Source organism: Lycium ferocissimum, chromosome 11 (genome assembly GCF_029784015.1).
Source record: "Lycium ferocissimum isolate CSIRO_LF1 chromosome 11, AGI_CSIRO_Lferr_CH_V1, whole genome shotgun sequence".
In the NCBI taxonomy this organism is placed as follows: Eukaryota; Viridiplantae; Streptophyta; class Magnoliopsida; order Solanales; family Solanaceae; genus Lycium; species Lycium ferocissimum.
Genome location: NC_081352.1, coordinates 26,300,513 through 26,314,723, shown reverse-complemented (window position 1 = coordinate 26,314,723; position 14,211 = coordinate 26,300,513). Strand labels below are relative to the sequence as shown.

Below are 14,211 nucleotides of genomic sequence, written 5' to 3'. Positions count from 1 at the left end.
ATTTTAGGACACGTGTATCAAAAGTTTCTTTTATGAAATTTAAAATTTCAAGATAGTAATTAATTTTCAATTATAGGATTAAAAAGAGAATATTTATAAATTTTACCCGATTGTGAGGGACTGTGAGAGGAAAATTTTCGCATGAGACAAGAAAAACAAAGATTTTGTCGCAATTACTTAGCCCTTCAGTTTCAATTTATGAGTCAAAGTTTGCATCGACACATAATAAAAAAAATAATAAAAAAATAAAAGACTTTTAGAATGAATGATTGTAAATATGTAATAATATTTTTGTGATTATAAAGGCTTTTTATTTAGAATAAAATGAGAAGTTTGAGTTTTTATTTTCTTAACGAAAAAAGATATTATCAGACAAATTGAAACTCATGCACCTTAGGATTTATTATACCTTAACTAATCCAAAGTCTTTGGGACTTGCGCTATTTCATGTATCTTCACATGAAAGTGTCAACCGAATTAAATAAAGAAAGAGAATCGTGAATTCGTGACTAACATTGGACCTAAAATAAGTGACTTCATTGTGTTCTCTGTTAAGAGTTTCGTTAAATTGTACTCCATCTGTTTTCATTTACGGACTATTATTTTCAAAATTTTTGAGGATTTTTTTCGCTTTTCTTAATTTTTTTCTAAATTATTTGAATTATAAATTATCATGACTTATAGTATTTTTTTATATAGTTTTAAAAATATAAATTTTTATTTTTACAAAATTGAAAAAAAATATAAATTTTATTTTACAAAAATTGAAAAATCTATGTCAAAATTTAATGTTAAAGTTTATGGGATCTAACCTTCATTTGTTAATTCACATAAATTGAAATATAGATGTATATGTTTGAGAGATCATATTGCTATTTACAAATTTTCATTTCATGCGATTTAAGATTTTACTTTATTATTTCTGACGCTATCAATTAGTATAATATTGCATCTGCTGACCATGGCTTATTTTATCGTAAGTGACTTTTTTCTACTTTTACAATTCAAATATTCAATTTTTATAATATATCATTCATGATCAAGAAAGAAACATTAAAAGTAATATACAAGGACTTAATATGTAATGACACTTTTTTCTACAGTTTGATACATAGACCACTTGAGGGTAATCTTGCTCCCTTTCCACACCGGCTTTCAACGATTTTGTGACATATTACAAATATTTTTCACCCCTTTCTAAAGTTTTCCATTTTCACTCATTTGTTGACTCAAATTGTCAAACCCACGACCTAAAGGTTAGAGGTGGAAGATGCTTACCACCTCAACAAACCCCCTCTTGTCTAGCATATTATAAAAGTTATTTTAGATATAAAATTATATTTATATAAAATTTATAAACTAATTATTGTTTTAAATCAAATTAAATGTGAACATAAGAATTTATTTCCTTCCTCGCTAACATTCAACCTTTTTTTTAACTTATGTGAGGCCCTACTTCTATACAATAAATTAAACAAAAGAATAGAGAAAGAAAGAACAAATGGAAGATAATTGCGTTTTAGTTACCTTAATTTGCCTTTAAAAAAAAAAAAAGATTGTGTCAAGATCCTTGATGAGTAAATGTACCCCCGAGAGCGCGCCCAACTATTGAGCCTGTTTGGAAGTGTTGCTTAAAAAAATCTTTTAAGTCGAAAATAATATAAGTCAAAAAAAAAAAAATTGGTGTAGGTCACTTATTTTTTTTTGGGGCTTATACGGTCGCTTTAGATAAGCTAAGCCAAACGAGTCGAATTATTTTTTTTGGCTTATTTTAGACATCGCTTATGATCACCAAACACCAAAAAAAAAAACTTTCGAATTTTTATATCGGCTTTATAAAGTCTATGCCCAAATTGAGTCCGGCTTCTATGACATCTTAAGTATAAGTTCTATAGGAGGTAAAAGCAGGTAACATTAGCTCATAAAATTAATCAACTTGTGTAAGCTGATCCAAATACTGCAGTTATAAAGAAAAATCATTGACGGGTAAAAATTACTCAAACTTCAAGGAAAAGTATTTGTGTGTCATCAAAGAAATTTTGTGGGGTCAAATGGTCAATTACAACCAATCAACATGATCATATCATCTCATTCTGACCTCGTCTAGTCGTCTGCATCCATAATTGTGTAATAACAATAAATATGACAAAATGGTAAAGTTTGTCATAAAATATAAGCTGCTAAGAATGAAAAAAAGAACATATCTTAGTGGCAAATTGATGGTAATTGACATTTGACTCCTAAAAGTTGACAAGATTCTGTTCAACTATGGGGGCATGTGTATGTAGCTATTAGAATTTAATCATGAAAATGTATATAATTATCATATAATGTGGTTAAAAGTTCCAAATCATTGCATTGATCATGATATCATCGTGAAATTTATTAGCACTATTGAGGAGCGTGGTGTGACAAGTTGAATTACTTTATCTCTAATAAAAGTTTTGAAAATAATTGTTTTGCTATAAAGATATTTCTACTCCTTTAGTGAATTTATCCTATGTATATAAATTTAAATTAGTCGGGCAATAACTTCATATATGAATGACCAAATAGAAAGATCATTTCGTACTATATAATCATGCTTGCACAAGTTGGTGTAGTGGGAGATTTGGGATTGACCAAGGCAAATAATTCATCATCTTCTTCTTCTTCCTCGTCTTTGGTTTTTGATATGGTTTACCAAGTAAATGTCGTGTTCTAGTTAAACAATTTATTCAAAATTTTAATGTTTTTATACATGTTGTAATTGTTAGAAAAAGTACTATAATATTGATAACAAACAACTAAAAAATTGGAAAAACTTATCGATTACAATACTTATAAGTTGCTTCCGCCATAATTCATCAAGAATCATCATGATTCACAATACTTAGATAATTTCACTAAGGGGTTTCATTTTTTAATTGTGGATTCCCAATGTAACACCTCGTGCATTCGGGCTAAGATTTGACTCATAAGACGGGGGTATAATGAACCCAAATTGAGTAGTGTATAAATGGTGTTTAAAACCCAATCATGACATGAGAAGAGTCCTTGAGCAAAGGAAAGTCAGAAGCTACCCTACGGAGCGTGTTTTCATGTGAGTTTGCCCCATGTCTCAATTAAAATGAGTATACGGAAAAATCTGTAAGGAATTTGAGAAAATTTCCTTCTTGAAAGTTATCTGTATTTGAAATACCTTTCCAACGGTATATTATGGAGGTCAAACAAACATCTGTACAAAAAGTTATGTCCGTTTTACTAAAATAGTGTTCTGCCGATTTACGGCGGAATCTACGGGCCGTGAAAATTATACGGGCCGTAGATTTAGGCCGTAAAATTGGCCCAAAAATCCCAAATCACTGTGATGGATTTACGGTGGGATATACGGTCCGTAAAACTTTTATGGGCCGTAAAATAGGGTGTAAAATGGGTCCGACAGCAATTTTAAAACTTCGTTTTAAGGCTTTTTCACTTCATTCTTCACACCCCCAAGCCCTAGAACGACCTTCTATTCTCTCCCATCATCAAGAACACCAAGGTAAGCCTATTCTAATCATTCCAAGTCAATTCTAATATATATATCCTTGTAATCTAAACAAGAAATCATTATTCCTAACCTAGGGTTTTCAAGAAAACCCATCTCAAGGTTCAAGATTCAATATTTTGGAAATCTTCTTCAAAGTTAAAGTCTTTGATTCAAGTTTGGAGCATTACTGTGTATGTAGAGTTACTATCTACGTGTGGGAACATCATTGTTCTTCCCCACGCCTCATAATCCATAAATTATGATTTTCTACTGAAACTAGGGTTTTTATACCATGCTCATGATAACCCTAGGTCCATGTCCATGATTATATTATGTATGAATTATTATAATTCCATCATTGAGTTCTTAATATTTCTTTATGATTATTGAGAATCCGTCCGTAATCCATGAAAACCCATATCTTGTATTCCATGGGTTCTTGCATGCATGTTTTTAAATAAAAATGCTTATTTCATGAATATCCTACATGTCTACAAGTTTTCATGCAATTGTATTATATAACTATCTTCATGCCATAACTCAAGATACATACATGCTAAATACAAGTTATTTCGTGAAACCATGTTTACAAGTTATTTCATGAAACCATGTTTACAAGTTATTTCATGAAACCATTTTTACAAGTTATTTCGTGAAATCATAATTACAAGACAAGTACAAGTTAATTCACGAAAATCATGGGCTTCTTAGCCAATTATACTATGTTCATGTTTTTGGGAGTTGCAATTACCGAGAAGGCTCGTATAGCCCGAAACTACGTAGCCACCGTAGGACAAGGATCGCTCCGCCCAGTTAGGACGATTTCCTTAATTTGACACTGAATGGATCCATCAAGCACGTTACCACCTTATACCCTGGCAAGGTATGGGGGCTCTGTTGGTCCGGTGAAGTACCAGACTCCACGTATCCACGTGGTGATATCATGTTGTTGGTTTATAAAATGCTCTCCCTACTTATCATGTTTTACTTATGTTATATATATATGGCCAAACCCATCGGAACATCTGTGGTCATCCACTTCTTTCACTTGGGCACCTAAAGTGACCCTTGTTCCATTTAAACACTTCAGGTGGGTCATTCCTATTCCACTTAAACACTTTTTGCACCGTTATCGGAGCAAAACCAACAAGGGCGTCGCCTCATTCGCACATCCAACTGTGACCCAAAAGTCCCAATTTTTAATGGTCAAAACTCCACGAATTTATAAATTAGTGAATTTACAATTAAAATGAATTGACACAATTTAAATGAGCTTGCACAATTTAATTGGTCACTTAATCCACATAGGATACGACTGGTGTTGGTTTTGCTCCGATAACGGAGCAAAAAGTATCTAAGTGGAATAAGAATAACCCACCTGAAATGTCTAAATGGAACAAGGGCCACTTTAGGTGCTCAAATGAAATAAGTGGACGACCACATGTGTTTTTCGATGGGTTTGGCCTATATATATATATATATATATATGTACCCATGCTCATGTTCGTTCATTTCGTGTTTTGATTCTTATCATGTTATTCCATGTCCCATGTTATTTCTTTCGGCTTTACATACCTGACATTCAATCACGTCCCTTTATATAACCGAAGTGCATTTCACGATGTACCGGATTTACGGGACGACGCCTCGCCGTTAGGATGCGCACGAACCGGCTTATTGGTGAGTCCGTCTCATTGGGGTTTAGGCATTGTCTTTCTTTATTTAGTTTTGCATCTAAAGGTATCTTGGGGCCTTGTCCAAGCAAGTATGTTACGTGTTTCAGACTCATGTTAGAGGTTTCATAGACAAGACAAGTGTCATGTTAGACTTCGAGTTGGTTAGCCGGTTTGGCTCATTTATGATATTGCCCCCATTCAATGACTTAATCAAGTACTTATGTTTAATATTATGACTTACTTATGTTTTATAAAAGCTCATCATACACTTCACGTTATATTTCCGCTCGCTGTATGCCTCATGATGATTAAATAAAGCCATGTGGTTCGCTCGGTCACATACGATCGGGCGCGGAGAGTGCCGTGTTACGCTCAGGCCATGGTTCGGGGCGTGACACCCAAGTTCGCTTAACAAAAAGTCCTAGCTGCGGGAAGGTTCTTTTAGTTACCCGTTTGGTAATTAGTATTCAAGTTGGAGGTCTGTTTCATTCAGATTTGTATTGTATAAAATCCATTAAAGAGAAAACACTCTCCATCATAATATAACAATATTGTTATTGAGCTGACAATCCGACTTATGAATTGAATTGAACTGGACTAACATTGAATTGACAAATAGAAGAAACTGAATAACAAGATATAGCTACATTAAATGTGCAGTGTTGTCTTTGTTGGGATTGTCTATATGCACTCCTTGGCCGATTTATGGTTATGGTCCTATTGACATGGGATTGTTTATATGCACTCCTTGGCCGATTTATGGTTATGGTCCTATTGACATGGGATTGTTTATATGCACTCCTTGGCCTATTTATGCTTATGGTCCTATTGACATAGGATAATTTTGTGGGTTACTTGCCAATAACTTTAGCCCATGTCCCACTCCCCCTCCCCCTCCCCCCACCCCCTTAAATCATAAAATACTCAAATTTCTTTTTCACGAGCACATCTACAAAATAAGGAGAAGCATTAGTTATATTAGGATTATTCATGATTTTCTTTTAGTTGATATTCCCTCAATTCCATAAGTGGTGTTTTTAGCTTATGTACACCCTTTAAGAAATTGCCCACTCCTAGAAAATTATGAGTGTGTTTTCTAACATACCCTTAATTAATGCGTAGAAAAAGAAAAGCTACTTGATTTTAAATAAGGGTAAATTTGGAAGAACAAGATCAATTTCTTCTTGAAATCCTAAAGCACCACTTATTTTGAAACAAAATGAAAAACCTAAAACACCACTTATTATGGAACGGACGGAGTATATATTTATTCATTTCATGGGTTCAACTGAATCTTCTTTATTCAAAATTAATCATATTGTGTATTTATATAAATTGTGGAATCTCTTGATTTAGAAATGCATCTACAAAATAAGGAGAGCACTCGTTATATCAAGATCATTCATGGTTTTCGTTCAGTTGATATATATTTACTCATTTCATGAATTGTAAAGTTTTGAGCAAGGGGTTCAACTGAATATATTCTCTTTATCCAAAATTAATCATATTGTGTAATAATATAATTTTTTTTTTAAAAAAATATATAACAACAACAACATACCCAGTTGGGATTCAGTTGAATCCCATAATGTGGGGTCTGGGGAGGGTAAAGTGTACGCAGACCTTATGACCACCTTGGAAGGTAGGGAGGTTGTTTCCGAAAGACCCTCGGCTCAAAAGAAAACAAGGAAAACAAGGGAAAAGAGTCAGATACAGACAATCAAATCAAAACAATGCGAAAATGAGAAATAGCAAGAGCAACGAAGTCATGATAAAACAGCAAAGATTGGTAAGACCAACACATAGAAGCAGGATAAAATACTCCTAATACGAGAAAGGAAACCTCGCGGCCCCCCACTAGCCCTCTACCCTGATACTCGACCTCCACTCCCTCCTATCACCGGTCATGCCCTCGGTAAGCTGGAGTAACGCCATGTCCTGCCGAATCACCTCTCCCCAGGCCTTCTTTGGCCTACCCCTCCCTCTCTTCAGGCCCACCACTGCCATCCTTCACACCTCCTCACTGGCGCATCAGTGCATCTCCGCTGCACATGGCCGAACCACCTCAACCTCCCTTCCCGCATCTTATCCACCACAGGGGCCACACCAACCTTATGCCGAATCACTTCATTCCAAATCCTATCTCTCCTGGTATGCCCACACATTCATCTCAGCATCCGCATCTCAGCTACCTTCATCTTCTGGACATGCGCTTTCTTAACTGTCCAGCATTCCGTCCCATACAACATAATCACAAACGAGGTTAAAAAATTGAAATAAATCACAAGTTCAAATCATAGACACGATATTCTAACATTTTTTTTTTTGAATCCCCTTATCTCTTATGATTTTTTTTACTTAAAAACCTTAGTGTATCATTCTATCATTTGATCTTTTTTTTTTTTTTCTTTTCTTTCGTTTTTCGGTAGAAGTAGTTGTTTGGTCCTTTCGTTTACAAACATCTGGGTCGTCATTTGATCATCGTGCTATACGTGGGTATGGCCACTTCTATGCCTCTTGTTTATATATTTAAAACTGAAGAGTTTAAGTTTTTTATTCCAATCGGGTAAACATTTTTTCTACACTGTTTAATCGCTCATAGCATGTAATTACTCTATTTTCTAAGTTATTATATGAAGACAGATACGAGAGTTACCTTTTGTTATAGATCTTCTTAACTTGATCGTGTAAAAAAAAAAAAAGTATACCATTAATAGTACACCAAACATAAGCTCAAAACTTAAATGCAACAAAGTACCGCCAGTTTTGGTTGGCAACACTGTGTGGTTGTGTTGTCTGTGACTTAATTACACCCGACGGAGCTTGTAATTTTTTTTAATTTACATCTGGTATCCGGAACCAGATCATCTAATCTAGATTCGACTTGCATAATGCTCATTTAAGCTGTGTAAGTCTCCATGTTTTTAAATTTCTTATCTCTTTTTTTTTTTTCTATGTATTGTTTATTTTTGGAATTTTAGAATATTTTTAATGAGATTCAATGTGTTGAGTTGGCAACTATGGACAAGTGAATGCCAAATTTTGTACGGGCGAGGGTATAATTGATTCCAACTATTAATGGAGGGTAATTCTATACATTTTCGCAAAGTTCAATGGTAATTTTTTTTTACCTTTTCCCTTTTAAAAAAGTAAACAATATACCTATGTAATAATCTCCCTGCATTATAATTCCTGTATTACAATACCTATATTATTAATATCTACGCTACAATCCCTACATTATTACTGACTGCATAACACATCTCTCAACCAAGCAACCTCTTAAATGTTAAACGAAATACCCCTGACTTTGGAGAGATTAAAGGTAGGTGAGACATTTGAATGAGAGATGAAAGAGTTTTAGATAAAACGGTCGAGGCTATTATAAATGTCCTTCTTAAATAACATGAAATGCATAGAAAGTATAAACCAAAGGTTAGGAGTTAGTGAATAAAGGGTTTATCTGCTCATAATAATAAAATGTAAATAAATAGGAGTGAGTGAATAAAGGGTTTATCTGCTCATAATAATAAAATGTAAATAAATAGGAGTGAGTGAATAAAGGTTTATCTCTGCTCATAATAAATGTAAATGTTATTATTTCTTTGAACAAGAATTTGTTCACAGGTGATACATTCTTGGCAATCTGCATCCCTTCTTGAAGATGAGTACCAGTAGAGGGAGAACAAGTTTCTCTCCAACCTAAGAATTATCATAACTTAAAATTTTCAAATTAGATTAATGTAGTCAACACTAGTAGTGTTATAATAGTCAGGCTCTTGGACTCAAAGACAATGTAATATCTTGAAATACTTTCAATCTTTTGTCAACTTTCCTTGTAAGAAGTATTCCAGTATTATCTTTGCTTCCTTCTGAATTCAGTGCAGCAGCAATTATTGCTTGCTCAAAATCCTTACTGTCTGGCAACAACTCTGTCCATTTATTATCTTCTGTTTTCTCCTGTGTAATCGACCTTGTCCTCTTAAGATTTTCGGGCAAAAGGGCACTCGTTGGTTCGTTTACAATCTTCGATGAGTAAAATGCTGGGGCCCGGATGTTTAGTAAGTTTTCATGTGAAACGATTGGTTTCATCGTACTCTTTGTAGGGACCACCATATGGTTTGTTGCAATGATGTTAGCATTCATGTTCTCATTAGCAAATCTGTTGTGGGACCCCGACGTGGATCACACCATGTTGGGTATGTTGTTGTTTGCTTTTGCTGCCGAGGCTGCCAAATTGCGGAAGAGCCCAAAAAGGCATCGAAAAGCTTGCTTTGTTCGAGCCTAGTGACCCCACTTCTGTTCATTAGCTCAGATTTGAGGTCCTGGAGCATTTGCTGTGCTCTTTCGTAGGCCTTGAGGTGTGAATCCACACCTCTCGGGCCAGCAGACAATGCCGGTTTTACCCTCCTGAGTGTATCTTTTGCCTCGTCAACTCGCCCTTGTTTCATCAAGCATATGCCTAGATTGCACATCTTGTTATTGTCTGGTGCTATTACTAGTGCCCTCCTATATGCATCCTCAGCTTCAACGTAGTTGTTTTGTTGCATCAATGACCATCCCAAATTTCCCTGAAAAGATAGAAAATTTCTTGATGTTATATGCAATACTAAACATGTCATTACAAAAGTGTTAGAATTGTGCTCTCGCTGTTCCATATATATGACACTTTTTTCTTTGGGTAATTTCACTTTTGATCCCTTAATTATTAGTAAATTCTAATTTTAATCTCTATGATATCTGCTGAAGAAGATTAAACACCTTCAATTAATTGAATTTGTGAACTTTTGGTCCCTTTGAGTGGTCAAATATAATGTATTTGTAGCATGAAGAGACAAAACCACATTTCAACTAATTCAAGGTTAAACATTAGTCATATATCACAAGGACTTTAGCAAAATTTACCAATAACTTGGGACTAAAAGTGCTATTATCCTTTTCTTTATACCGTTCCAAAAAAATAGAGTTAACACCTTTCCATATTCAAATTTTTATCATTTTACCCTTAATAATGACATGTTTTATAATCGCAGAAATGTGACAACATATTTCAGACCACAAGTTCTAAGGGTACAACGTCTTTTTTAAACTCCGTGACAAATCAAAAAGTGCCATATAAAATGAAACAGAAGAAATAGTATCGTTTACCAGTAATCTAGTTGCTTCTTGCTCGACAGAAACCTGAAACTTTTTCCCCTGTGATCTCGCAGTCTTGGTTCGCTTGCCATTAAAGGCCAAACCTTGTTGGATCAAGTACAACTTGTGCCTCAACAAGTTTGTTTGATCATCCAATCTCCCACATCTCTATAAACATATCAACATTGTAAGCTTGTTACTAATCATGGAATAAATGGAAAATGTAACTGTAGTTATTCTTATGAACCTGTTTTATCATAAGCAATTTATATTAGACCTTGTATAGGTCTAGTAGGATATTATCAAGAGCTTCTTGTGCTTGATCAGAACATCGACTTCTCAACGATTTAATTGCTTCGATGGCTTCTTCTGCTCTATTTGTTTGCTTCATTACAATTGCCATATCTTTGAGAGCACTGTCCACTCTATCTCCTGCATTTATCGCTGCCCAAAACAACGGAATTGCCCTTTCTGGATCCTTTTCTACCAACTGAGATATCATAGCATAAAAATGTTTCATCAAATGAAAACACAAGTTAATCAGAAATAACAAAACATGGACTCTTTTCCATTGAGATTTTTTTTTTTTTTTTGTATTTTCATGGCTAACCAGAAGGTACACTCATAGGTGGATTCAAGATTGTAGTCAATGTAAGTATTCTTGTATAAGAAAAAAATATTGCTCAATCATATATACTATGTAATCTTAACGAGTTCAACTGAATCCATTATATTTTACACCGAAGATAAATAGCGTAAGTATCTATGTAAAAAGACCATTAAAATTTCAACAAAAACGAAGTTCTGAAACCATAATTGCAAAAAGGTAAATTGATTCAACGGTGAGATAATAATTATTGAACTCATCAATTTAAATCTTGAATCTGCCTATGACATCTTATCCTATGTAATCCTAACGAGTTCAACAGAATCCACTATGTTTTACACCGAACATAACAATAATGTATCTAGTGCAATCCCACAGTTGGGTCTAGGTAGGGTAAATATGTACGCAGACCTTACCGAACATAAATATCTATGTAAAAACCACTATAATTTCAACAAAAATTAAGTTCTAAACCCATAATTGCGGAAAGAGAAATTGATTCGACGGTGAGAACATAAATATTGAACTCATCAAATTTAAATCTTGAATCCGCCTATGACATGTAAGCCTAACTATACCCGATTGGTTCAACCTACGATTGAAACTAAAAGGAGTTAAAAATATTTATATCTTTCTCAATATATCAGACTCAGAAACATTAACATTCCTGGTTCAGTATTTTTTACTCGAAACATAAATATATTTTTGAAAAATCACTATAATTTTTTAAAAAGTGCAAAACACTTATATTCTGAACCTAATAATGGCAAATGTGCAATCATATTCATTTGTGAGAGCGTAAATATTGAACCCATCAAATTTAAATCCTAACATCCCCTTACTCTTACTTGGACATTTTTGGCTCTGACATAAGGGGTATCACCAACAGGTACTTTAGGAATAACATGAAACGATTCGGAACGAATCTTGGAAATTCCAAGTGGTTTTGCTGGTGAAGACGGAGCAGATTTTGTGGGTCGAAAACCAGGAGGTCCATTCCATATCTCTTGCAACATCTTTCAGCCTCGTACAATTTGTACTTATCGAGTATAGAATAAATCTGCTTCTCTTCGTTTGTACGAATAACCGAAAGTTTGCTGACAAATTTGCAGAGATTAGTGGAAGGAGAGAGTGAAGATTAATGAGTGGGGTCCGATTTTAGTGATGATATTTTTTGAATTATTCGACCGTTGAAATTACTAGCCGTTGTCTGTATCTCCTTTCAACGAAGAAACAGGTTGTTTATTACTCCCTCCGTTTATTTTTATTTGTCCACTCCTTAAGAAATGCTCCCCCGTTTACTTTTACTTGTCCAGTAATCTGAAAATATATTTTCACTTTGAATTGTCACTTTCAGCATATTAAGAGAAGACAATTTCTTTTTTCCTGTTTTACCAACGGTATTAATTACTCATTTCTAAATTATTTTTAAATCCATTAAAAAAATACACAAATTAATATAGGTATCATGATAAATTATGCACTTCATTTATTATTTCTTAAGGGATGTGCAAAGTCCATAGTGGACAAGTAAAAGTGAATGGAGGGAGTAATAAATAATAAATGAAGTGCATAATTTACCATGATACCCATATTAATTGGTGCATGTTTTTAATGAACTTGAAAATGATTTGAAATGAGTAATTAATATTATGGGTCAAATAATTTGAAATTCTATATTATTTGGTCATGGCTTCTTCACTTATGTTTTTTCTTTTTTTCCAAATTGCTTTGAATTGTTTTTCCCTGAGCCGAGATCTATCGGAAACAGCCTCTCTATCTTCCAAGATAGGAATAAAATTTGCATACATTCTACCCTCCTCAGGCCTCACTTTGTGGGATTACACTGGGTATGTTGTTGTTGTTGGAAGTTAATAGAATGAGTTAAACCTCCATGAAATAGCATTAAACTTTTTAAACTTGTCAATGTAAATGGTTAAGACTTATCTGTATCGCGTGTTTATACCAAACTAATGAATTCATAATATATGTTTGAAAATACACAAAGATTATTTAACATGATTAATTAATGTACATTTTTACTCATTAAATCATTGAACCTTAATATGATGTAAATGCCCAATGCGGGTGCGTATTTATTTATTAGAATGAAGTAGAAGTGGAGAGGGAATAAAGGAGAGCCAAAATAATTCATCTTTACTAACTACTTTAGTACATATCCATAAATGTTTTCTTTGATATAAATAGGCGCTTGGATAATATTCCAGCTGAAAATTAAAATTAAAAAAAAAAAAAGGAGTCAAAGTTGAAATTGAAGAAAAAGTTTTGTGGAAGTTGCAATTCAGTGGCAAAAGACATGTCCTCGCATTGATGGTCATAACTTGATCAAAAAATTAATTACTTAATTAAGTGATTTGTATTATCACTTTAATTTGTGACACTTACCATTAAATTACTTAGTCTGACCTAAAAATAGGATGCAAATAAATATTTTCTAGGACATCTTGTCATATTGCTTAGTTTCCTTTTGTGGTGCTCCTTATAGCTTTTAATCTTGAGTACTTTAAAACTTTATAGATCAGCTTGCAGGTCCTATATTTTAAGAAAGTGCCAAGGGATCGCGTGGCAAATTTGAATGAAGCATGTGGCTCCAAGGCTTGAGGGGAAGTGACATTTAGCTAAATTTCTTAAGAATTTAAGCTGATAATGTAAAAATTATTTATACTGACAGCGATATTTCTTAAACTCATTTCTTAAACCACTCTGGATTTTATATAGTACTAAAATGTCGCTCTTGCTATTGCTTCTCCCTTTCAAGTAAGTATTATTTTAGAAAGTTGGCACAAAATGTTCAAAATCTGAAGAACTTCTTCAATAGTCGAGCTATGTAAATACCAGATCAAAAACTATTCATCAATTTGTTTCTTTCGAAAATAGCCTTTCCAAAGAGCATGTATGTTCAAAATCTAAAGAACATATATGCATGTTGAACTCTTTTTATTTTTTATTTTTTTAACCCCCTCCCCCCAGGAGCTCCCTCCTTTGCTCCCTTGGTGACTCGAACTCGCAACCTTCGGTTTGAAAGTGGAGGGCGCTTACCATCCTGAGCAACCCCCCTCTTGTCACTTTGGTCTTACTTAAGTTATGCATATTTGTTTCTTACTTCTATCAGCCTTCCTTTCATTTGTTTGTAAAATTATAAACACCCCCCCAAAAACACACACACAAAAAAACAACCACCTCTCTCCCCAAAAACATAAGCATGAAAATAATCTCATTCTCCAATCCTCTAAACAAAAGATTCATCCATGCAGGTAAAC

At 33.9% G+C, this 14,211-nt stretch overlaps 1 pseudogene; it reads right to left on the bottom strand.

The window, feature by feature from the left end:
- Window positions 1-8,752: 8,752 nt before the first annotated feature.
- LOC132036393 (protein POLLENLESS 3-LIKE 2-like) lies at window positions 8,753-12,084 on the bottom strand (annotated as a pseudogene).
- Between the last annotated feature and the right edge of the window lie 2,127 nt (window positions 12,085-14,211).